We start from the raw sequence: 22,945 nt of genomic DNA, 5'->3' as shown, positions 1-22,945 counted from the left end.
TAGACCAAGATCAGCAGATCCTGTGCTGAAACAGCTCCTGCATGAGCCATGCAGGGAGCCAGGTGTCACTCTATTGGCTTCAGTCTGCAAACTACATCTCTGCTTTTCAAAGCTGGAGCAGAGGAAGGACCCAGTGCTGCTGTTAGAGTCTTTCAGCTGCAGCAGGATGCTCATTGTTATTCTGAAGCTTTCTAGAAGTGGATGAGGCAAAAAGAGCCTGCCTGGAGGCTGCAGATGGCAGCCCCCTTGCACAGCCACAGCGCTGCTGCCCAGCTACCTGTCTCCTCTTTCTTCTCCAGCCTCTCTTTCATGACACATTTCATTATCACAAACAGCAGTGCCTCCTCTGGGGTGGTGCGGAGGAGGTGCTGTGTGGCTGCCAGTGTCTTCTCGCTTGCATGTCCCCAGGGGTGCACAGGCAGGAGGACCCGGAGTGAGAGGGGGTGGGCGGAGGGGGCGGGGCGGGCAATGTGGTATGGGGAATAGAAAAGCTACAGCAAACCTCCCTGACACGTATTGGAATCTGGACTGGGACAAATATTAAGCATGCCTCTCCATGAAAGTTTTTACTGAAAAGCAAAAGTTTTATACAATTCAAAGAGAAATATAGAGTTACATTTACTATCACCAAGCAATTGCAGATGAACAGGAGCAGGTGGGAGAACATGGTGGGAGGGGGTAGGTTTATCCTTTTTTTAGGGCAGCCCATGTGTGTGCTGCACTGTTGTACCTCTTCCAGTTAGATTCCTACTGTGGGAATATGAGACCACTAGAGATCAGTCTGGATGGGCCCAGGAGAGTATTTCCTATCTGCTCTCCTCCTGCGCAGCAGTATCAATGCTTCAGAGACATCCCTGATGAGTAGTCTCCTCTAGCTTGTCCTCAGAGGTCCCCTAACACAGAGGATCCAGTCACACATGCTCCCCTCTCTTCATTGTCTATGTGTTCTGCTCCATCTGCAAGGGCATGGAAACTTCCTCCAGACAGAGCCCACTCCATGGTGGCAGGAACTGTTCTATCCATTAGCCACATGCTCTGTTAAGGACTGTCTCTGAGCAGGAACTGGTGAAGAGTGTGGCTTGGAGGATGGTCTGCAGCTGCAGGTGGCAGGCTATGGCTAAACAGGCTTGTCTTTCTGCAACAGTTTCTATATTCCAGGCAAGAACAAGGAAATTTTTGCCAAGAACCACTGAGTTAATTTTAGGAATTCCTCGGTTACACCAGTGCTTCATCTGTTCCCCAGAATCATCCTGCCCTGCAGGGTGAGCAAACCTCTGCCCAAGGCACTGCTCAAAGAACTCTGCATCACGATGCAGAGAAGAGGCTGGTCATGCTCTTCCCCAGGACACAGATAGCTCTGGCAACACTGAACAAATGCAGTTCTGCAAAGAAGTTTGCTGCACTTCAGGCAAATTGTTTCACCAACCCTCACTTCATTTTCACAGGTGCCCTCTGCCCCCAGTTGCAGCCAGGCAGCACAGGAGAAGGATTAATTGCCTGGTTAAGCCACATAGCTTTGGCTTCCAGCCTTCTTTGAAAAGCAGATGTACAAAGAGCTTACAGAGAGCTGATCTGCAAATCGAGATGCGTTTGTCCCTGGAACTGACTGCCCCACAGAGCAGTGCAAGGCACTTTTCCCATGAACAGACTCAGCTCCTGCACTTGGGTGATCACTCTGCGCTAGCAATTTCATGAGGTCAGGAGTCCTTCGAAAGCTGTTGCTCAATCAAGAATCTGTCCCAGGGAAGGCAGCCATATCCCAGCAAGGCTCTGGTTTCCTCATCTCCTTGTGTCACCTCTTTTGGAGACCTCAACTTGTGAAATCACATCACTGATCTCTGGATGTGGTATTTGCATGCATGGTGCACCCAGCACTAGTTAAGTGAGCTCTGCATTCGGAGCTCAGGCTCTCGCAGTGTGTTGTTGCTGGACAGAGCTGTTCATCAGAGATTCAAGCTTTGTGGAAACAGCGTGCCTGCTATAACCTGAAAACCCTATGAACTCAGGCTATGAGCCAGCAAAAAATCTGTCTGTCCAGCCTTCCAGCTACGAACAGAAACCCTGCAAATCACTCCTGCAGATGTTTTTCCCAGCTGCCACAGCCCTGAGATACTTCCTTGTTAAACTAGCAACAAAAAGGAATGCCAGAGAGCTAAAGCTGGAGAGAGACCAGAGCAGATGTGACTGGTGTGTGGAAGAGGAGGGGGACAGGAGGATGTGTCTAGTTTGGGATTTGAGTGACAGAGCAGGTTAAAAAAGGACACTGTACCATGGAACAACTGTCCAATTTTGGGTGAAGCCAAGTGTTATGTTGATCACATATGCAGCCTTCATGTTTGCTTTGCAGCAACTCTCCAGATCTTACCAGTGTCAGGTTAATGGCAAGAAAAGTGTTACATCAAACACCTTACAATGCCATCTTCAGTATCAGAAGAGACAAGGTGTGTGGTAGCAGGAGTTCTACCATGCACATGGTGTGTCTGCTGCTTCCCAGGTCAGTGCTAACATCAGAAAACAGCAAGCAGCAGATTTCATAGCCAGCTTTGACTTGGACATGGCATTACCATGGTGGAAGGCAATTACAGGAAGCATAACAGGGACTGCAAATGGCAGGCTGAATGGACCCATAGAAATTAAAATGAACAGTTTGTGTGGCACCTTCATTGGCCTCCACCAGATTTTCCTCACTCATTGCACCCCAGAGGAGGTCCAGGGAAGTCAGGATTCAGCTCTGCAGAAAGCAGGCTGAGGGCAGCAACACCCAAGTGGCCTGTGTGTTTGTTGAAGGGATGCACAGGTCTCTCAAGCCTCCCCTGGCACTGTTTGCGAACAGAGTAGAATCTTCCTCAGCGCCATACCTGAACCATGGATTTAACTTCTCAAAAACTGCAGCTGAAACACTCTCTGTATCTTGCATGTACAACAGGACACCACATTAAGCAGGGCTCTGCAGTGTGTCTGCTGTGGCCACCTCTTCCAGTGAGGTCTCCGAAAAGACTAGAAGTCTTTCAAGCTAAAAATATAAATAAATATTGCCTGTTTTCATCAGAATAAACAAAGAGTAATTAACATATTTAAAAGAATAACCTCAAAGCAATTAGGAAAGGCAAAGGAGACTGAAAAAGGCTTATCATAAACTGTCTCTTGGTCATTGTAGACCTTTAGGCAGGTTTGTACCTCCCTGTGTAAGCTGCAGGAAAGTCTGACTCTTTCTCGCTCACCTGCTGCTACCTGTGGAACCTCCTCCAGTGGGAGCAGCCTCGGTAGATCCCCAGGGAAGGACATCCTCACCCCTTCTCCTTACAGAGATGCAGCAGAGCAACAAACAAAGCTGAACATCAGTAAGCACTGTCTGTCACAGCCTGTCCCTGCCTGCCTGGCAGCTGGCTCCTGGGAAGCCTGCGAGGGCAGTGCAGGAGTCTCCCCACAGATTCATACATTGCCTTTTCCAGACCCCAGACTTTGGTGATCTTGGCTGTTCCCCAAGCAGGAGGTGCTGCCAGCTCTGCAGTGCCCAGCAGCATGGGCAGCACTGGGAGGATGCTGGCAGGCACAGCCCTGAAGGACCCCCCAGGAGTCATGCATGCTGCAGCAGAGAAGCAGGCAGTGGTCTCCCAGGAATGCCCCTCCTCGCCCCTCTCCTTCTTGGGGCACAGAGGATGGGCTGCTGCCTGGCACAGACAACATGCTGATTCCCTCTGTCCTTCATCGCAAACAAGCGGGCCCCAATATCCACAGCATGGCAGATAATTGACACGTGACAACTAAGTTCAACACAAATTAGCCTGGTTTAGAAAGACAGCTTCATTTGCACTTCCAGCCAGAGAAAGCCTGTTAATCTAAGCAAAGGAGAAGAAATCATTAACTCCCACTTGCTAAAAGACTATTGTCTTCCGCCTCTGCCCAGAGCAAGTCTGATCAGTTTAAACCCACAAGTGCCTCTAGCACTTAGATTATACCATCTTCTGCCTTGTCAGGAGCAGCAAGATGACAGTGAGTGGGGCTGAGACCTAGTGTGGCCACTCTCCATCAGTGCACCAGGACCTTCAGCATGTGCCCCTGTACCACAACGTTTGCAGGTCTCAGGCTCTGCATAGCCACATTGGCTTCCCACAGTTTAGTACTTCATGTATTATAACTGTGTTCATTTGTCCAGCTGCCCCTGCTTTTAGCTGTGTTGGAATATAGTGAAGTTTTCTTAACATTTGGTATTTCTACTTGCTTCCATAACTGAAGGCAAAACCTTGGTCAAGGTGAGAGAGTGAAATGCCCATGGATGTTCATGGGGATGCAGTTGCAGTAGGGTCAGTGCTTGTCTTGTGCAGGTGCTGGTGGTCCCCAGGACACAGTGCTTGCTCCCAGGCAACCCCATGTACCCAGTGCCAGCACCCTCACACACAGTGGGTCAATACATCAGTGGCAGTCATCAGTTCCCCACTGCCACCTGCTCCATCCAAGCTTACCTGGCCACCCTCAGTAGGAGAAGACGCCTCTAACCTGGCTGTCAGAAATACAAGGCAGACACCTAGAGGCAAGTGATGTGACTCTTTCCCCTTCTGCCAAGACTTATTTTCACTGCAGAATTGTTTTTCTTTTTGTCTCAATGAGCATCTCTAAGGAAGTGTAAATAATTACTGGAAGCATGTATTGGAGGAGGAGGGAAGGTGTTGATAAACCCGTAACTTTACAATTTTTCTTTTCATTTTTTCAGTAAAAAGTCATAACTAACCACTGCACATCCCTCATCTCTTTTCAGAGCATGCCAAAGTGGTTCTGTCATATGTGAGGGGAGGTGCACATGCATCCTTCTAGAGAAATGTCCAGCAGTGTGGCCTTTTTATCCAAATGTGGCAATGATGGCATTTGATACTGTAAATGAAAAAGAGGCATTTGAGTAATTCATGTGTTATTTTACCTATCCAGATCAAAGTTTTACACCAGTGCCATTAAGACTAATGGTATTAGTCACTACTAATAGAGTGGAATAGAGCTCACCTGCTCTGGGCACTTAAGCCACAATCACCCATTATCTCCATCCTACCAGGCCCCTTGATGGCCTGCAATATACCAGAAGTCCTCTTCCTGCTGAGAAAAGCTGATCTTTTCCACGTTCTCACTCCAGAGTTGCAATTACAAACTTCTCCCAAGAAGTCACAGAGTCAAGCTGCCCAGCAAGGGCGATTTTGACATGCTAAGACTTCTTTGGGCAGTAGACATCAGTACCTCTCATCAGCTGAGTGGTTATCCACCCAACATGTAACACTGCACAGGCAAAGCCACGCTTTCATCACCACTTGGTTAAGTGTCATTTTAGCCCTGAAGGAAATTGCCCAGAAGCATCCAAGTGAGGGAGGTCCTGCTGGGCCAGAAAGGCCAGATGAAGCTCTAGGTATTCATGCAATGAACATGGGCAATAGGTATCCACCATCTGTACAGACCATGTCCTGGCTGTTAGGATCAAAGAGACTACTGAACCCCTCTGTTTCCAACACTGAATATTTTATTCCTAATCCTCAGGCACAGAGAAGCCCCACAGTGCCATGGTGAGATGCCATGGTACCTGTAGGAGGGCGTCCAGTGCAATTGGTAAGGCTGCATGTAGGTGGGAGTGAGACCCCATGGCCCTGCAGTGATGAGAAGAGCTTGCATTGGAAATAAGCATGCCAGGCCCTTTCCACACATCTGACACACAGTGCCATCCTCCAAGCTGGACACCACCAACAGTCCAGCCCCTCAGCCCTTTGCTGGAGCACATGCCTGGGACCACATTCACTAACTAGCTTGCAAGTCTTTGGGAAATTTCTGCAAGGCATGCCAGACTGCAAACCTCTGGTTCTCTTCCCTTGCTCTGGAGACAGAAACTCAGCCCAGAAAATCCTAAGGAAAACAAACCATGCAAATTTGATGCCATCAATGTCCTGCCAGGTTAGCATGTCTTGATTCCTGGCTTCACAGCTGCCAGGTACGTCCCTGGACTGGTGCTGGCTTTATTTTAACTGCTTTCTCCCAAGTAGCAGCAAAAAGCTTCATATCCAGTCACTTTCCTGGGCAGAAAACTGATAAAGGAACATCTAGCCCTCTTGTCATTTGATTTTGCAACTGGATGTTTGGCATTCAATACATGCCAAAAATGAAAATATCCCCAGCATTATAAGGGCTCAAAGAGCTTTATATTAATGCTGTATGCAGATGATGTGTTAACATACTTACCTGATCCAGCTCAATCTCTCCCTAATCTGTTAGCATTAATATCTGAGTTGGGGGATAGAACCAAATAGAAAACAAGCTGTGCAAAGCCTGACTTCATCACCTCCAGACACTCTTGATGAAGTGTTTTGCAATGGCAGAAGTGTCCTCTCTGAGTTCACAGCACCTTGAACCTGTGACAAAACAAATATTGTAAGGAACAAAGGACTCCTAGCCAGACCTTCCACTGTGGAAAACCCTCTGGGCTTTGGGTATGGTCATTTTTAAATACCTTTTTAGCTGCAAAAACTCACTCGCTCTTCAGAACATCCCTGTGTGGGACAAACCCTACCCTATCTGTTCAGGCACAAGTTTCCCCTTTTGCAAATCCCTGCCATAAAACTAGCAAAGAGTTAGCTAAAACTAGCTGAAGCCTTAGCATTTCTGAGCTGCAAAATGTGAACAGAATAAAGCCCTTCCCTACCCAATCATGAGTGAATCCTGAGCCTTCCTGGCAGGCTGCCTTCATTGTTGGAAGCCACATATTTTCAGGAACACGCAGCAGCAGCTCCCCTGGCAATGCCTGGGTTTTTTTGGAAGTCACTTTGCAGCCTGTTTGCATGAAACATACCGCCCCATACTGCAATTTAAAGGTCTGAGACCCTGTCACAAGAAAGGGGGCTTCCTCTGTCAGTTTTGCAGGTCCCAGGAGGCAGCTATCAGCAGCACATACCACCTTCACCACTTGCCAGAGCAGAAATCTCCTGTTGCGGCACAGACTTTGGGGCTTGACTGCATGTGTGACCAGCTCCAGAAAGTAACAGCCTCCTGCTTCAGCCTGGGGGGTAAATCTCCTCCAGCTCCTCCTGCTATGACACACTGCAGACCATGGCAGGTTGTGATGTGTTATACCTACAAATTCCCTTCCACTTCTGACCTACGTAGGAAGAGTGGTATCCATTTTCCTGGAAAAAGTATTGCATTTAACAGTGGAGGCAAATCAAGGCTGAGGGATAGAAGACAATTCTTCTGCATTAAAATAATTAGGATGTGCTTGCTATGTTATTTGAACGAAATTTCTTTAATTCTGCTCAAACATCCCAATGAGTTTAGCCCGAATGATGAAATATATATTTCTTTGGCTCATGAATCAAAGATATAGAGATAGACTGATCTGGTTCTGCAGTGTGTTCTTCACCTGAAATCAAAAGTCAGACATTCCTCTGCCTTGTGAATGAGAGAAACCCAGGGTGAATAATGCGTCTGCCTCTATTGTAAGCCCTCGCAGTTCCAAAATACATAATACAAACGTGTGTAACTGTGGCCATTACATTTACAAGGTTTGTTTTAATTGGTTTTATTTTGTTTTCTAAATTGTATTTGCATTCTTTAAATGACATAAATTTAATGGCCTACAGGAGAAAACAGTGTTGAAAGGTGCAGGCATCCAATCATGACCTGTCTTTAGTCATGGCTGAAAATGAAGACCTGCAATTAATGGCCAGGACAAGTAAAGAGCAATGCAATCAATGGAAACAATAAGCTATCAAAACCCTCTGACTAAGAAGCACAAGAGGTATTTTGTTAGATGCTGCCTCTACATTTTGGAGACCCCACAGGAACTTCAAGCAGTGCTAGTATTGCTAGTGTGCAATACAGATAGATGGCCAAACACCTCCAAAACAGTCTCCATGAACTCATGGCAATATGGGACCCTGCCAGGTGCGGACACCCCTTTGGTTTCTAGAGGTGTTCAGGGCCAAGAACACATTGTTTTCTTCCCAAAGAAAAGCAAAGCCTAAAAAATTCATGCCAGCTGCCTGGTAGGATGTTCCCCCTCATCCCAAAGAGACAGCACAAACACAGCTGAATATTGTGCTTGCTGTCCTTTTAATCTTTGAAAGATCTTTTTGTACCTGGGCTCTTCCTGGATTTTGGCTGGTGATCCTCTTTTTGTATATATTTCTTTGGTATCAGCCCAAGAAAACTTCCCCCCAAATGACCTTGATCAATTGCTCTTGATGTATTTAATAAATCCTTCACAATTCAACTGTTCTAACAGCAGGGTCCATACTCCCAAATGTCTCATCATAAATGCATGCTTACTCCTTGGATATCTACTGCAAAGGTGAAAAATGTATCCGATACTAAAGAACTGAGAAATGGTAATTAAATGTGAAGGCAAACAGAAAGCTCACAGATTTGCACTGTTTTCTGGTTTGCCCTCAAAACTGAATCTGTGTGTTCAGACAGACAGAATTGGATGTATCTACATATAATCAATGCACTGTTAATTGTGTACTTTGCTTCTTGATGAAGGAGTGAATTTGCAGATTTTGTAGGATTTTCAAGTGTTCTGACTTTGTATATAGTGTCCCATGGAAAATTTGACCTGAAAAGATGTTCATGTTAAATTACTCAGTAAATGTGTCTAAGGCACAGTAAAAAGGGGGTTCCTTAGCAAATTTAGCTCTAATATTGCCTCTATTATTTATCCAGCTGACCAATCTATATTCTTGTGTTTCAGCTGTGCAACTAAACTGCCCCTTAGCCAGTCTGTGAAGTCTTCTACTCCTTCTCCTGGATGGGTGACCAAGGTGGTCTGGAGAAGAGACTGCACAGTACCTTGCACTGCTGCTCCTGTCTGGCAAGAGTCTAGGTGCAACCCATGAGAATGGGGAGTGCAGAGACTGAACATATTTGAGGATGTCAAAGTGGATCTCAGCCCTGATCTCAAGCACACCCATAGCACTCCTGCCAAGTTGGGCTGGACTAATTCTTGGACACCATTGCCTTCCTCTGCAGTCAGGAATACCATGAGAATGTGCTTCTCCCTGGCATCTAGATCCAAGTAAGCCCAAAACCATGCAGAGTAGAAAGGTTAATTTTCCACCATCAAACATCATATGAACCACTCATACACTGGGAGGACTGCAAACAACACACAGCCTCCTTGCTTTTAAAACACTTGGTACATCCTTGTCTATAAACGCTTGCTGCGGCCTGGTGCACAGGACAGCAGTGATGATGGCCCCTTGTCCTACCCAAGGACCTTCCACCTTTGTTCCTTTCCATGGCATGCTCTTTTGAGTGCAGCTGGGTTCTTTGCACAGGCAAGCCTCCTGCAGTGTGGAAAGGCCATGGTGTGCTTCGGTTCACACTAGCATCAGGGGCAGGACCAGGGGAGCAGTCAGAGCTCTCATGGCAGGTAACATGGAGAAGCTGTGGTAGGCTGTAAGCCCTAACATTTCCTTGGCAGATGAGGGAAGAAGAGAGAGTGCCTCACAGTAAATAAGGTACTCTACTAGAGACCTACCTACACAACCATGGGGACAGGAGGGTCAGGGCTTGAGAAGAGGTCCTGAAGGCACTTGAATGCAGCCTTTGAGGTATGGAGCTCACATTTTCTTGTTCACAAAAGAACCTGTGTTTTCATGGTCTCTGCTGAGATAGAGGAGCTTCTGGGAGGAGTCTGCTCCTGGCTGGCCGGCTGTGGGGGACAGGCACTGCCTGGGACACCAACATCTGGCTCCCTGTCTGGGCTGCCAGTTAATTGCATTTTGAATTCCCATCCACTGCAACAGAGGGGAAATGATTCTCTAGTCACCGCTGAACAAACACCACTCCAGAGATCAGCAGAGGATCCCAGAACCACTCTTCAGGGAAAACGTGGCATGTACAGGAAGGGATTGCTTTGGTTTCTGTTGCTAGAGACAGGAGAGTGATCAGGATTTCAACAACAGACCTTGGCTCAGGCTCTAATTAGCAACTTAGACTGTGCAAGAAAGACTCAAAAGCTTCAGCTATTGCTCACAGCAGAGCTGAGTCTTAATGTGACATCAAGAGGCAGGCAAGATAAGAGTCTACAACTCTACTTTATCCTTCAAAGAGATGTATAGGTGCATTTTCCCTTTATTCTCTCTGTTCTCTTTCACAGAGACTTCACCTCCTTGAGAAACACCCTTGGTCTGTTCTTTGGTGCTGGAAAGCAAGCAGAGCCACAGCCAGAGCATGGCTGAGGGGTGCCCTCCAGCTTTGCAAGATATGACAGGAACCACCACAGTCCTGACTTCCCAGGGACTCTCCTCCTCTCCTACCCTGAAGGAGCCATCCTCCGCTCTCCCCACCGCTGGCCAGCAGAGAGGTGAGAGCAGACTGAGGTGACACTCAAACAGTGTCCACCCAGTGCTGCATCCTGCCAATACTGTGAGATGTCTGGGGTTTTTCTCTAGTCTTTAAAAACCCTGGAAACTTTCACACATGTACTTGGAGGCATACGCATACACACATGGACACATGTGGATGCTCTTGCTCATCCATGCACATGCAGGCACATGCACAGCCCCACATTCAATACAAGATTGCAAAGCCAATCAGTAGTTAAAAATGGGATTGCCTGCATAATCATCAGTAAGGCCTCTTGTGAATACTTCCTAGGAGGCTGAGTTTAATCATATGACTATTCATTGCTTTTTACACAACACACCTTTCTTATTCAGTAAGCAGGCTGGACTTGCCTGGGAATCAGTCTGGGCTGTGTCATAAAGGAATCTGCAAATTCTTGTGACTGTGATGTTGAACACAGGTTTGGAAAAAAGCCATCTGTCCCTGCTTCTCCCACAGGATCACATCTACTTCTTTGCAAGTGACTTAAAGTAAGATGCTATCAAGTTGTCTCAAACCATGTACCCTTCATTTTCTGGATGACCAGTTTTACACCCTGATTTGCAGAACAGCCAAGTACTCATATCTGCACTGGTGTCAAAGTGACCCACTCACCAAATTAAGCAACGCTTGCAGCATGATGTGCTGAACAAAGTGATTGGCAATGAAATCAAAGGGGAAGCTAGCAAGGTCATCCTGTGCTCCTTCTCCCTGTCGTCTTCTCATTGGAGAGTGATTTGCATTACCACCAGTAGTAATCCTCCTCAACCGTGGGAATGGGACTTACTATACACGCTGACCACTCCTCAGAGAGGGAATATCTCACTCCATGGTGATCCGTCCATTCTGCAATAAACCTTCTGCAGAGCCACAGTGACAGAGAGTGATGAAATACAGAGTCTGTGCCTCTGAACAAATATAGTTCTGTGTTTACAGCCCAGTACAACATTTTCATGTATCCTAGCCAGCCAGGCGAGGTACTGTCATGACCTGCTGCATTTTGATGGGCTCCTTAGACAAATGCAGATCCTTCAGCAAGAGCCACCCAGGAATGGTTGCTTCTGGGCAGCAGGAAAAGGGTTAAGGCTGAGCTTGGGTCTCTGGCAGCTACATCCAGGGCTCTCCCATACTGCAGAAGCAACTATGCCCCTGTCTAGACCCTCATCTCTATCCAGTCCTCACTAGGAGCTTCTCAGCCACCTCATCTCTCTTCCATGGGTCTGCCTGGGTTGGGCGCAGGGGGAGATTTCTGGCCCTGCTAGTGCTGACATGATTTATAGCTCTCATTGCATTTTACCAAAAGATTTGTTTGAGGTAGCACTTGGGTGTGTACAGACCAAACCAGGCAATTGGATTGTCAAAGAGATCGGTGGTAACTATTCCTGTAATGAGATTCCTCACCAGCCCATGTGGCTGGAGAGCCAGAGCGTATATTTGGCAGCCAGAGAGACACTGACAAGCCCCCAGGCTCAATGTGACCCACCCTGCTTGTAGAGGCTCCCTTTGTGCCACAGGCTGCTCGTTGCTTTGCCCTCACTGCCAGGTTCCTGCCTGTGAGAGGGGACTCATCCTGCATTGTGTGCCCTTCTGAATGTGCTCAGAGGCAAACTGGCTATTAAAGGATGCCATCTTGCAGGATCAAAGCTCATTTTCCAACCCCAGAATTGCAAAGAAAGGCTGGAAAAAGTGAGTTTGGGGTGGGGAACATGAAGGTCAGAGAGCAAGAATTTTAAAAAAAAAAGTTATTTTTCTTTTGTAAATATCTGGATTTTGAGCATGTATGGTGATTTTTAGAGGCTGGACTGGACCCAGGATTCATGAGTCTGGTAAAATGCTGGAGGAGAGGGCCTGAAAATTACAGGTACCAAGCTGAATACCCTCTTTGTCCCCACGGATAGCATTCCCTTTCCCAGACAGCATTGCCTATGTAAATCCTCCTCCTGTGTATGTTCACAGCACAAAGACTGTGAATGTGTCTGACAGCAGAAGACCAGGTAGGAAGTTGGTATACCAAGGCACAAAAGCCTATGAACTCTTGCTCGTGTCAGTGAAAAGGCTACAGCCTTTTTTAGGATCCCCCTCTCCCCCTTTCTAAGTCTAATCCTGGCTAAATTAATTTTCCCTGTTTACAAATCTGCTGGGAAAGGGTCTTTATCACCCTTTAGGCTCTTGATCCTGTGTCTGCAGCAATCCTTGCACTGTCAAACATCAAACACTCTTGCTTGCAGTTACACCAGAGTATTCATCTGGGAATACATAAGTCTATTAACAATGGATAAATAATCAATAGGACATTACATTGTTACCAGTAGTAGGGCCATTAACACAACAGGGGAGATTTGCTGAGATAGCTTTCCAAACCAGACCCCGGGGCACGTGTAGGGTAAATTGTCCATGACGTGTTGTTGCTTTGAACATTCCTAGCCCAAAATATACTGTCTTCACAGAAAAAGACAATGCAGCTTGTTGTGCCTCTTGCTTGGGTGAACTTGCAGATCTCTGCCCTTCTCACTTTGCTCTTCTCCTTGGTTCTGCACTTATCCAAAGTCCCGGTTCAGAGCCAGCCAACATCTAAATTAATTTACTGGATGAACGGCCGTATGAGTCAACAATGTTATTGATAGTTATGCCTGTTGTCCTGTGGAACTGCCCCTATTCAGAAAAATATGCTGCTTGGGCTGAAGTACCCACTTATACTCTATAACTTTCACTTTAAAGGATTGCTAAAGTACTTGAGCTCTGTAAGTATCAAAGCCCATGCAGATGCTCTGGGTGGAACTGGGTGCCATTTGACTTTAAGTGCCTTATAATATGGGGAAAAAGTGGGGGAGGGCTTCTCCACCTGAAGATCCTGGGGGCTTTAATCAGGCAGAATGTTTTATGACAGAGCCTGAGATTTAGAGCAAAGCTTCACAGATGGTCAGTTTTATACCTTGCCTATAATGTGACAGGCCCCTCCATCAGTGCTGCAGCTCATGAAGTAACTCACTCACGTAGCTAGAAACCACTTCCTGCCAACATGTGGCCATGAGAAGCTCCTTGTCAAAACCCAGAACTACAGAACATGATTTTTTAATATCTTTTTTCTAAATGCATGTTGAAGTCAGCACTTCATCTGGATTAATTGTGCAAGTGAAACCTACCAATGAACATGCAATAGGATAAGGAGTCTTGCATGTGAAACCAACATTTCCAGATTCAGCAGCACATGGCAGTATTTCAGATGGCCGAGACGGTAATGAGACATGAGGTAGAGATGGAAAAGAGAGAGCTCAGAAACGTCTTTTTTATACTTTGAGGCCAAAAGATGGGCTAAGTTGAAAGACACTAATCCTACTAGGGTAGCAGGAAGGAGATTTCATCTAAAGATCATCTTATCACTTGTTTGTTCTTTCAGGTTATACCATAACTTGAACAGATAAGTTGCAGTTTTTAGAAATGCCATAAATTTCAGCCTGTCCTTATAAGTCAAACAATCAACATTTTAATTGCCTATGAAGTTTTTGACATTCAATGATAAGCTGTTTTTCACAAGAGGTCCATGATGTGGGACATCTGTTGCTCCATCACAAACTCAGCCCCAGCTTCCCTACATCCCTTTAAACATCAGTTGGCAGTTCACTAATTCACTTACCTTCCTGTCTGGTCTGTCCCTTTCCCCTTCCATCTTCTGGACAGTAGAAACATACTCTTGGCCAAGTCACATCTCAGAGCAGGCTACTGAAGGAAAGCAAGCATCCTAGGGAAGGGAAACATGCATCTCAAAAAGAGATTGCCTCCTGCCTGCCTCCTTTTTACTCAGCCTTGCTGAGCCTGAGGAGGAACACAGTACACAGCCCTGCAAGCTTTTCCTACAGGGCACAAACCAAGGGAGCACTCTGCTGAACATGTGCAGGCAATTCACATGAAGAGATCGGTCAAGAGCAGCCAGTGAAGAATCCATGCTCTGACTTCTGCTGTGGTGCTTGTGCCATGCAAACCATGGGTGTAAGTCAGTACCATAGTCCTGGGGTCACTGAAGACCAGCAAATGTTGCCCACAGAAAGCCTGTCTCTTGGTCCTGCTGGGATCACTGCTTATGATTCTCCTCTCTGTTTGATGATGTAAATCAGGAGCAACCAAGCACTGGCATGGGAGAGAATTAGTCTTATAGGTCCTACTGCTACGTGCTCTAATACCTCCTCCGTTCTCACTCCATCCCTCATCATCTTATTGTGAATTCTGCCTATTTTTGGAGTGCACAGGCTAGCTACTCAGGGAAAACTCTGCTCCTTTCTTCATATTTCTCAGCTGCCAGATGCTGCTGACACAGCTAGAGGTCCTAGCTGTAGTTATGTGGCCTTTAAACTCTAAACCAGGCTTTGCACAACAATTAATTACCTTCTAACACAAAATCAATTGGTGCCTTTATTTTGCTCTGAACAGCAGTGATGGATAAGGCAAAGTTTCATCTTCTCCATGTTAAATAAACTTTTTCCTGGTACGTTGCCTGGCAAGGGAGAAATCCACATGTGCTCCTTCTAGTCACTCCAGCACTTGGGAAAGATCATGGTTTAGGTCAGATGATGGAGAAACTCTGCTGGAGATGCCCAAATTACAAGGACTTCAAATTTCCACAGTTCTGTTGTTGTCTAGGATAAATAAATTGACCACACCTTCTTCTCGTACAGGCCTCAAACACTCCATAGTCCCAGGGAAAGGGGGTTCATATATTGCCTATCTTTTATAGATTTATGTACTAAATGTTTATGCTCATAAACACACAGAAAAGCTGTATTATAGATGTGCTACTGCACTTGCATAGCTAAAGGCCAGGCCTGAATTTTGTGGTTAAATCCAGGATTCAAACTCTTTGTTACATGGGAAGGAAGCTTCAGCGAAAGCGTTTTCAAGGAATATACAACTGTGTGTATAATAACAACTGATTAATTAATTGCTGTATTCATTTTAAGACGAGTATTTAAAGAAATGTAGCACTATGTTTCAGGCCATTTTGTTCTCTTGAATATGTAGATTAGCACAGATTCTCCAGATTTCCCTCTGAATTAAAACCATATGAAAGTTGGTTCTTTGGCAACATATGCAGTTTCATTCTTTAGGATTGATGCTCCTGGATTTTTTCCCCTTCCAAGTTTCCTTTGTGTCAGAGTCTGATGATTAACATCTAGCTGAAGCTTATGAAGACTGCTTTCTTTCTAAAGGGATGCTGAAGCCCAGCAGCTTCTGCAGCTCTGTGCTTGCTTCTTGCCCCTGTTGAGGTCAGAGGCTCTCTGCTCACTGCTGGCCTTGTGGGAAGCTGGTTGCAGTTGTGCTGGAGCAAGCAAAGATGTGATGGCTGCTGACTTTCACTGGGACCAGGGGAGGCAGAGAGCAGCTCCTGCCCGGGAGGATGGAGCAAGACCAGCCTTGTGCTTCACTTCACTGTCAGGACCAAGACTCCTCCAGAGCCCAGTAACTTGTTCTAGGGCATGAAGATGCCTCGGTTTCTGCAGCCAGTGTCACATGGCAGCAATTTGTCAGCTCTTGACTTCCACAGCCAGGCTGCAGCTGGGACAAGCAGGGGCACAAGTCCCAGCTGAGATCTGATATCAGAACTTGAGCTCATGGTGCTACCTTCCCTCCCTTTGCTTTTATGCTATGCAGATATAAAACAGTATCCCGAAAGCAGTGCCCCAGGAGTGCTGATGCTAGGAACAGGTAAGCCTCGAAGGTGCTGGAGCCCTGGATCAGATCCAGGGAGGACCAGCAGCTGCATGCTTTCATACCCAGCTGGCCAGGAACCAAACCTGCCTGGCTGAACCCTCTCATCCATGGTGCTGGGATATCACAAGGGAAACCAGGGTGAAACATCTGCTTCAGGACCCTCTGCAGACTACAGTGGAGAGATGAGGACTCTCCTGGGATCCATCAGCCCTGTAGGCTCCAACTTTGCACAATGACATAGTTGTCCCAGAAAGTTCCCTGGTGAGCCGTGCCTAAGGAGGGTTAAAAACTACATACTGGGCAGGTCAGCCAAGCCTACCAGCTGGGTTGTGCTGAGCCTCAGTTGCACAGGAATAGCCCAGACATTGCAACAGAGGGCAGGGAGATGTATCTGGAAAGGACAATGGCAATTGTAACAAGGGACAGGAGAGAGAAAAGAGGTTCAGCATCAATTCACCTCCAGCAATATTTTAGCTATAGCATTACACCCATGCAGCTGAGGTAACACCCAGGGCCTCAGCAGGTCAGGCAGCAGCACTGGCTGTCTCAGGGCAGTGCCAGGAGGAGACTCATCAGCCTCCACCATGCAGAGCCCTGCAGGAGCCAGCAAGGTTGGTGCTGACAAGGGACAAGTTGAGGACACATGCTGACCCCACAGCGTCATATTGAAGAAAGCATGAAGGAACAGACTGTGCTTTGTGCAAATGGGATTTTCAGGAAGTTTAGCTTGTGAACACCAACAAACTCCTGCTCAGTTTGTTTAGAATGAGGTTTTTCAAGAATCTCCAACTTCTTTAATCAAACTGAGTTTCGACAGGGTCAGCTAAAGTTGGATTATCCCTAATACCCAGATACCATGGGACTTTCTTAAAAAGAGTACCATGGAAAGGAATTCTTTGTTCTTTCCTGGCCCCATTTTCAAGAACAGCTGAACTGGGGTTTTTTTATGAAACTTTCAAAACAAACTTATAAACACTCTTATAAACACTCATCTAGAGGAAGACGGTTGGCATGGGAAACATCCGCCCAATCTATCAAAGTGTGACAAAACCACATGGCACTGAAAATAGGAGAAGCACACAGCATTAGCAGTACCAGATCCATCTGTAATATAGCTACAGATCCGTTAGTTACTTTGGCTGAAGACAATTTTTTCCCCCAGAAAATATATATGTAAACAGTCAATGTAAACAGTTTGCAAAGCTGTCAAATCACTTCAGTCAAAAGATGAAGTTCAAAAATGCCCCCAAGATCTAAAATTTTACAGTTTTTCTGCACACCATTTTTTTCCTGCAGGTCCATCATTTTGTTTTTAAGTTATTTAAAAAAAAAAAAAGTAAAAAAACACCATACAAACTAAACATTCCCTGGTATCTTCTAGTGAAATATTTTGTTCAACACAAAATTATGGCTTTATTGACCTAAGAAATGCAAAATCCTAATTGTTTGCCCAGTTCTGGACAGGAATACACTGTGAATGGATCCTTGCCCTGAAGAGTATTTTTATTGGACTTCAGCAGCTCGTGTGTGTTTGGGCATTGGAGACTATCAATACGAGGAATCAAAGGTAATCTGAGGTTAGCTGCGCTACTTACTAAACTGGAAAAAAAAAAAATCTTTTCCAAAGCAGACCTAACAGCCACCAGGTGCTAACACTGTATTCTAGCAATGGTGATGACTGCAGTTAATCTGTAAAAGTCTAATGAGCCACTTCTCCTTCCACTACCAACACAGTGAAGAAAGAAGCCATTGTTAGGGTTCTGTATTGCAGTGGTATTTCCAAGTCCATCCTACACTAAGCTTTGAGACTATTTTTTCTCCACATTTGCCAGCAGCTCTCTTTAGCACTCCAAAATACTGTGAAGCACTCTGAGTTAATTTCTGAATTTTATTTTCTAACATCACAGCATTTTGATTGACTAAATAGCAACTAGCATCAGAGTTGTTTTTATTTTATATCCTGCCAGTAGAAACATTTAAGTCAATATCCATCAGATCTGTGAAAAATGAATAAAACTTGGCCCTTTCCAAGCATAATTAGACTTTGGGAATGGTGTTGCTTTTATCTGTAGGTCAGTACAAATATTAGCAATTTGGCTGAGTACTTTATTTTTGCTTCTGAAAAAATTATTTTTAGCCCTAGACAGCTACATACTCCAGAAACAATCTTCTGGTTATGTTAGCACAACCCCATGAAGTCCAGGGTGCAAGGACTTTAACAATTAGAAGTAACACTGATGAAGCCTGAATAAATTTGCATAAAGCTGGATGCAGCTTGGTTGTGTTGTCCCCAAGGGTTATACATTTCTCTCCCGGAGTGCTGCAGTGTTTTCCTCGGAGCAACTGCAACTTCAATCCTCAGCTAAACAGAGATGCTCGCAGTGTCAGTCACATCTTTGCAGAACAAGGCTTGCTATGGCAGAGGACACTGGTGGCTCACACACAGGTGTGAACCACCTCCAAAGGCCAGGAGTCCAGGAAAGGATGGTGGGAGAGATGATGCCCATCATCTCTGCTTCCTCTCCCAGTAGCCTGGAACAAACAGAACCTTTGCCTGCCTGCCACCATAACTTCTTGGTAGCATGAGACTCCAGGGAGAGGAGCTGGTTTGATAAAAATCTCTTCAGACAGTTGGAAATACTTGCTTGCTTCATTTCTGTTACCCAGTTTGAATTCTGAATGTGCTGTAAGTGGTGGTAGGACTGGCACAAGACCTCATGTTACAGGTCCCTCCAGCCAACCCTCAGAGCAGGAAAGGCAATCACTCCCTCTCCAGAGCATGTCTCCACCAGGCATTTAATAAGGTGTCTTCTGTCACTGTGGGATCTCTTCCTCCTGTGGACCTGTGAGCATTCACAGACAGCCCTCTCCCTTCACCAGGGTAGGCCCAGATCATACAAAGAAGTCATACCGAAATTGCCCATCTCCTGGTTGCTAGTGGAAACCACTACTTCTCCTTAAGGACTGTGGTACTACCTAGAGGCCATGATGAGCTCAAGAGCCTGTGGAAAAGTGACCCAAAGGAAGACTGTTTATGCAGGAATGATGAGGGGGTGACAACTGGGGAGAAGGAACCAGGCTGAGGCAGAGCCATAAAATACCCCAGGTCTGGGTTGTGAAGCCAGAGTCCTTCTCCCGGACAATCTCTGGCTCTGGGCTGAGCTCCACTGAGCTTACTAGCATTGAAGATGGGTGCTGTTGTGCTAGCTCTCCACCACGTACACATCTACACTGGAGCCAAAATGTCTTCTCATCCCAGGTAAGGTGGTTGACAGAAGCTGTCCTTGGGCAGTCAACGGAGATAGACATGCCTGCACCAAAGAGCCCAGGGAGTCAAATCCTATGCAGACACAGCTGTGTGAGGAGTTTCAAAATGATACCCACAGTTCAAGAGAGTCCCGATTTCTAAACCCTGAATACATCTGCAAAAGGGCTGCTGCTCCCATGGGGGCTCTTGTGCATGGCCTTCAGCCCTTGAGGGACAGAGACAGCAAGACAGCACTGCCTGCTCTTCCCACCTATAAAGCATCTGTAAGACGAACCGACAGGGAAGACGAGCGGCCTGGCTGAACAGAGAGCTTTTGCTGGGACTCAGGGAAAAAAGGAGAGTCTACCACCTTTGGAAGAAGGGGCAGGCAACTCAGGAAGAGTACAGGGATCTTGTCAGGTCATGCAAGGAGGAAATTAAAAAGGCAAAAACCCAGCTACAACACTGTCTGGCCACTGTTGTAAGAGATAATAAAAAATGTTTTTACAAGTACATTAACAACAAAAAGAGAGCCAAGGAGAATCTCAATCCTTTGCTGGATGTGGGGGGGAAAATTGTCACTAAGGATGAGGAAAAGGCTGAGGTACTTAATGCCGCCTTTGCCTCTGTCTTTAAGAGCCAGACCAGTCATCCCCAGGGTATTCATCCCCCTGAGCTGGAAGACAGGGACAGGAAGCAGAATGGAGCCCCCATAATCCAGGAGGAAGCAGTTAATGACCTGCTACACCACCTGGACACTCATAAGCCTATGGGGCTGGATGGGATCCACCTGAGAGTATTGAGGGAGCTCCATCATCTAGCAGCAGTCCTGGTTAACAGGGGAGGTCTCTGATGACTGGAGGCTTGCCAATGTGATGCCCATGTACAAGAAGGGCCAGAAGGAGGACCTGGGAAACTACAGGCCTGTCAGCCTGACCTTGGTGCCGGGAAAGATTATGGAGCAGTTCATATTGAGTGAACTCAACAGGCATGTGCAGGCCAGCCAGGGTACTGGGCCCAGCCAGCATGGGTTCATGAAAGGCAGGTCCTGCTTGACCAACCTGATCTCCTTCTATGACCTGGTGACCCGCCTGGTGGATGAAGGAAAGGCTGTGGATATCATCTACCTTGACTTCAGTAAAGCCTTTGACACCGTCTCCCATAGCATTCTCCTTAGGAAGCTGGTGGCTCATGGCTTGGATGGGCATACTCCGGGTTAGCTCAGTTGGTTAGAACACAGTGCTAATAACGCCAAGTTCACAGGTTCAATCCCTGCTTACTGCAGGGGGGTTGGGCTCGATGATCTCTCAAGGTCCCTTCCAACCCAAAGCATTCTATGATTCTATGATTCTACTCTTTGCTGGGTAAAACACTGGCTGGGTGGCTGAGCCCTGAGAGTTGTGGTGAATGGAGTTAAGTCCAGTTGGCAGCTGGTCACGAGTGGTATGCCCCAGGGCACTGTTTTGGGGACAGTCTTATTTAACATTTTTATCAATGATCTGGATGAGGGGATTGAGTGCACCCTCAGTAAGTTTGCAGATGACACCAAACTGGGTGGGAGTGTCGATCTGCTGGAGGGTAGGAAGGCCCTGCAGAGGGACCTGGACAGGCTGGACCAGTGGGCTGAGACCAACTGTATGAGGTTTAACAAGGCCAAGTGCCAGGTCCTGCACTTCGGTCACAACAACCCCATGCAACACTACAGACTTGGGGAAGAGTGGCTGGAAAGCTGCCTGGCCGAAAAGGACCTGGGGGTGTTGGTTGACAGCTGGCTGAACATGAGCCAGCAGTGTGGCCAGCAGGAGCAGGGAAGTGATTGTCCCCCTGTACTTGGCGCTGGTGAGGCCACACCTTGAATACTGTGTTCAGTTTTGTGCCCCTCACTACAAGAAGGACATTGAGGTGCTGGAGTATGTCCAGAGAAGGGCAAGGAAGCTGGTGAAGGGTCTGGAGCACAGGCCTTATGAGGAGCGGCTGAGGGAACTGGGATTGTTTAGCCTAGAGAAGAGGAGGCTGAGGGGAGACCTTATTGCCCTCTACAACTACCTGAAAGGAGGTTGTAGTAAGGTGGGTGTTGGTCTCTTTTCCCAAGTAGCTAGCGATAGGATGAGAGGAAATGGCCTCAAGCTGTGTCAGGGGAGATTTAGATTGGATGTTAGGAAAAATTTCTTCATGGAAAGAGTGGTCAAGCATTGGAACAGGCTGCCCAGAGAGGTGGTGGAGTCACCGTCCCTGGAAGTGTTCAAAAAATGGGTAGACGTGGCACTCTGGGACATGGTTTAGTGGGCATGGTGGTGTTGGGTTGATGATCTTAGACATCCTTTCCAATCTTCATGATTCCTAGTTTTTACTTTCATTAAAAATAATCCAGCCACCAAGCCAGGAAACACAAAATTGCTACTCTACCTTTAATTGGTTTAGTGGTGGACTTGGTAATGTTAGGTTAATGGTTGAACTGGATGATCTTAAAGGTCTTTTCCAACCTAAATGATTCTATGATTCTATGAGCTGATGGTACAGGTCCTGGGGAACAGCAACAGCAAGTAAATGGTTAAAAAAGTGCCCATATATTGAACTGAAGTGCTTTATTCCACCACAGTTCCTGTTTTCCTCCATTAGGAGCCATGGCTCTGGTAATTATCAGTTGTGTCAGTAACTCCTGCCCACAGAGAACTTTTAATTCACAGGCAAGATGAGCCTTCTCAGCTTTGCCCTGGCATCAGAAATAAAGATTTCCCATATTTGATAGAGAAAGCTCAGCTCAGTCTCTCACACCCCAAAGAGAAAAATCCAGCCACAGAGTGTTTCCCCCTGTTTTTTAGTGGTGTGTTTTTCATAGAATCATAGAATAATTTCTCAATCTGCACTGCACTGTGTTACACATCAAGAATATTTTATAGGTTTCTTATGGAATCACTTGGGTTTATCTAAACACATGACCACATACAAGAGGCAGCTTGATTACACAGTTAAGGGCACATCACTTGACTAGATGTTACTCTTCTGGTGCAAAAATAGGCAAAGGATGGGAGCAGAATGTCTGTTCCTGCATGAGCCCCGTTGCCAAGAGAGAAAAGACATTAAATTCAGCACCACTGTACTAACACAGCAGAGAAAAGCCTTGATTGCCACAGAATAGACAGGATGGGATTGCTACAGGCAGAGCACATGGGAGGCAGGCTGGGGACACTTAATCCAATCATTGCACATCTATCTACATAGGAAGGTTTATAGGGTAATAATGTGTGGTATCACCATGCTGGTAAGCCAAAACGCCTAAGTGAGCTGCTATGTAATGATTGTGTTATTGCTGTTGATGAATTGGAGTGAGATCCAGGCCCAGAAACCTCGCTGTTGTCCTGCAGGAACAAGGATGATCCCAGATGGTAGAATCGGGCAGATGGAAACAAAAATTCAGCTGTGAATAATCTGCAAACAGATCCTCCTCGATGGGCTGCCTGCTCTTTGCAGTCAGGTCACTAACACAGTGCAGTTGTCTTCACAGAAGAAGGAAACACCCATAAAGGGTAAAATTCAGGGCAAAGATGCTACAGCCCAGCACAGATGCGTGCTGGGGAAGGATGTGCCCAGAGGGAGCCCTGCAGCTGTTTGGGTGAAGCCCTGGTGTTGTTGCTGGCGAAGGGT

The sequence above is a fragment of the Pelecanus crispus genome, chromosome 11, assembly GCF_030463565.1.
Source record: "Pelecanus crispus isolate bPelCri1 chromosome 11, bPelCri1.pri, whole genome shotgun sequence".
In the NCBI taxonomy this organism is placed as follows: domain Eukaryota; kingdom Metazoa; phylum Chordata; class Aves; order Pelecaniformes; family Pelecanidae; genus Pelecanus; species Pelecanus crispus.
The sequence above is the reverse complement of the archived record's forward strand: the minus strand, read 5'-3'. Positions refer to the sequence as shown.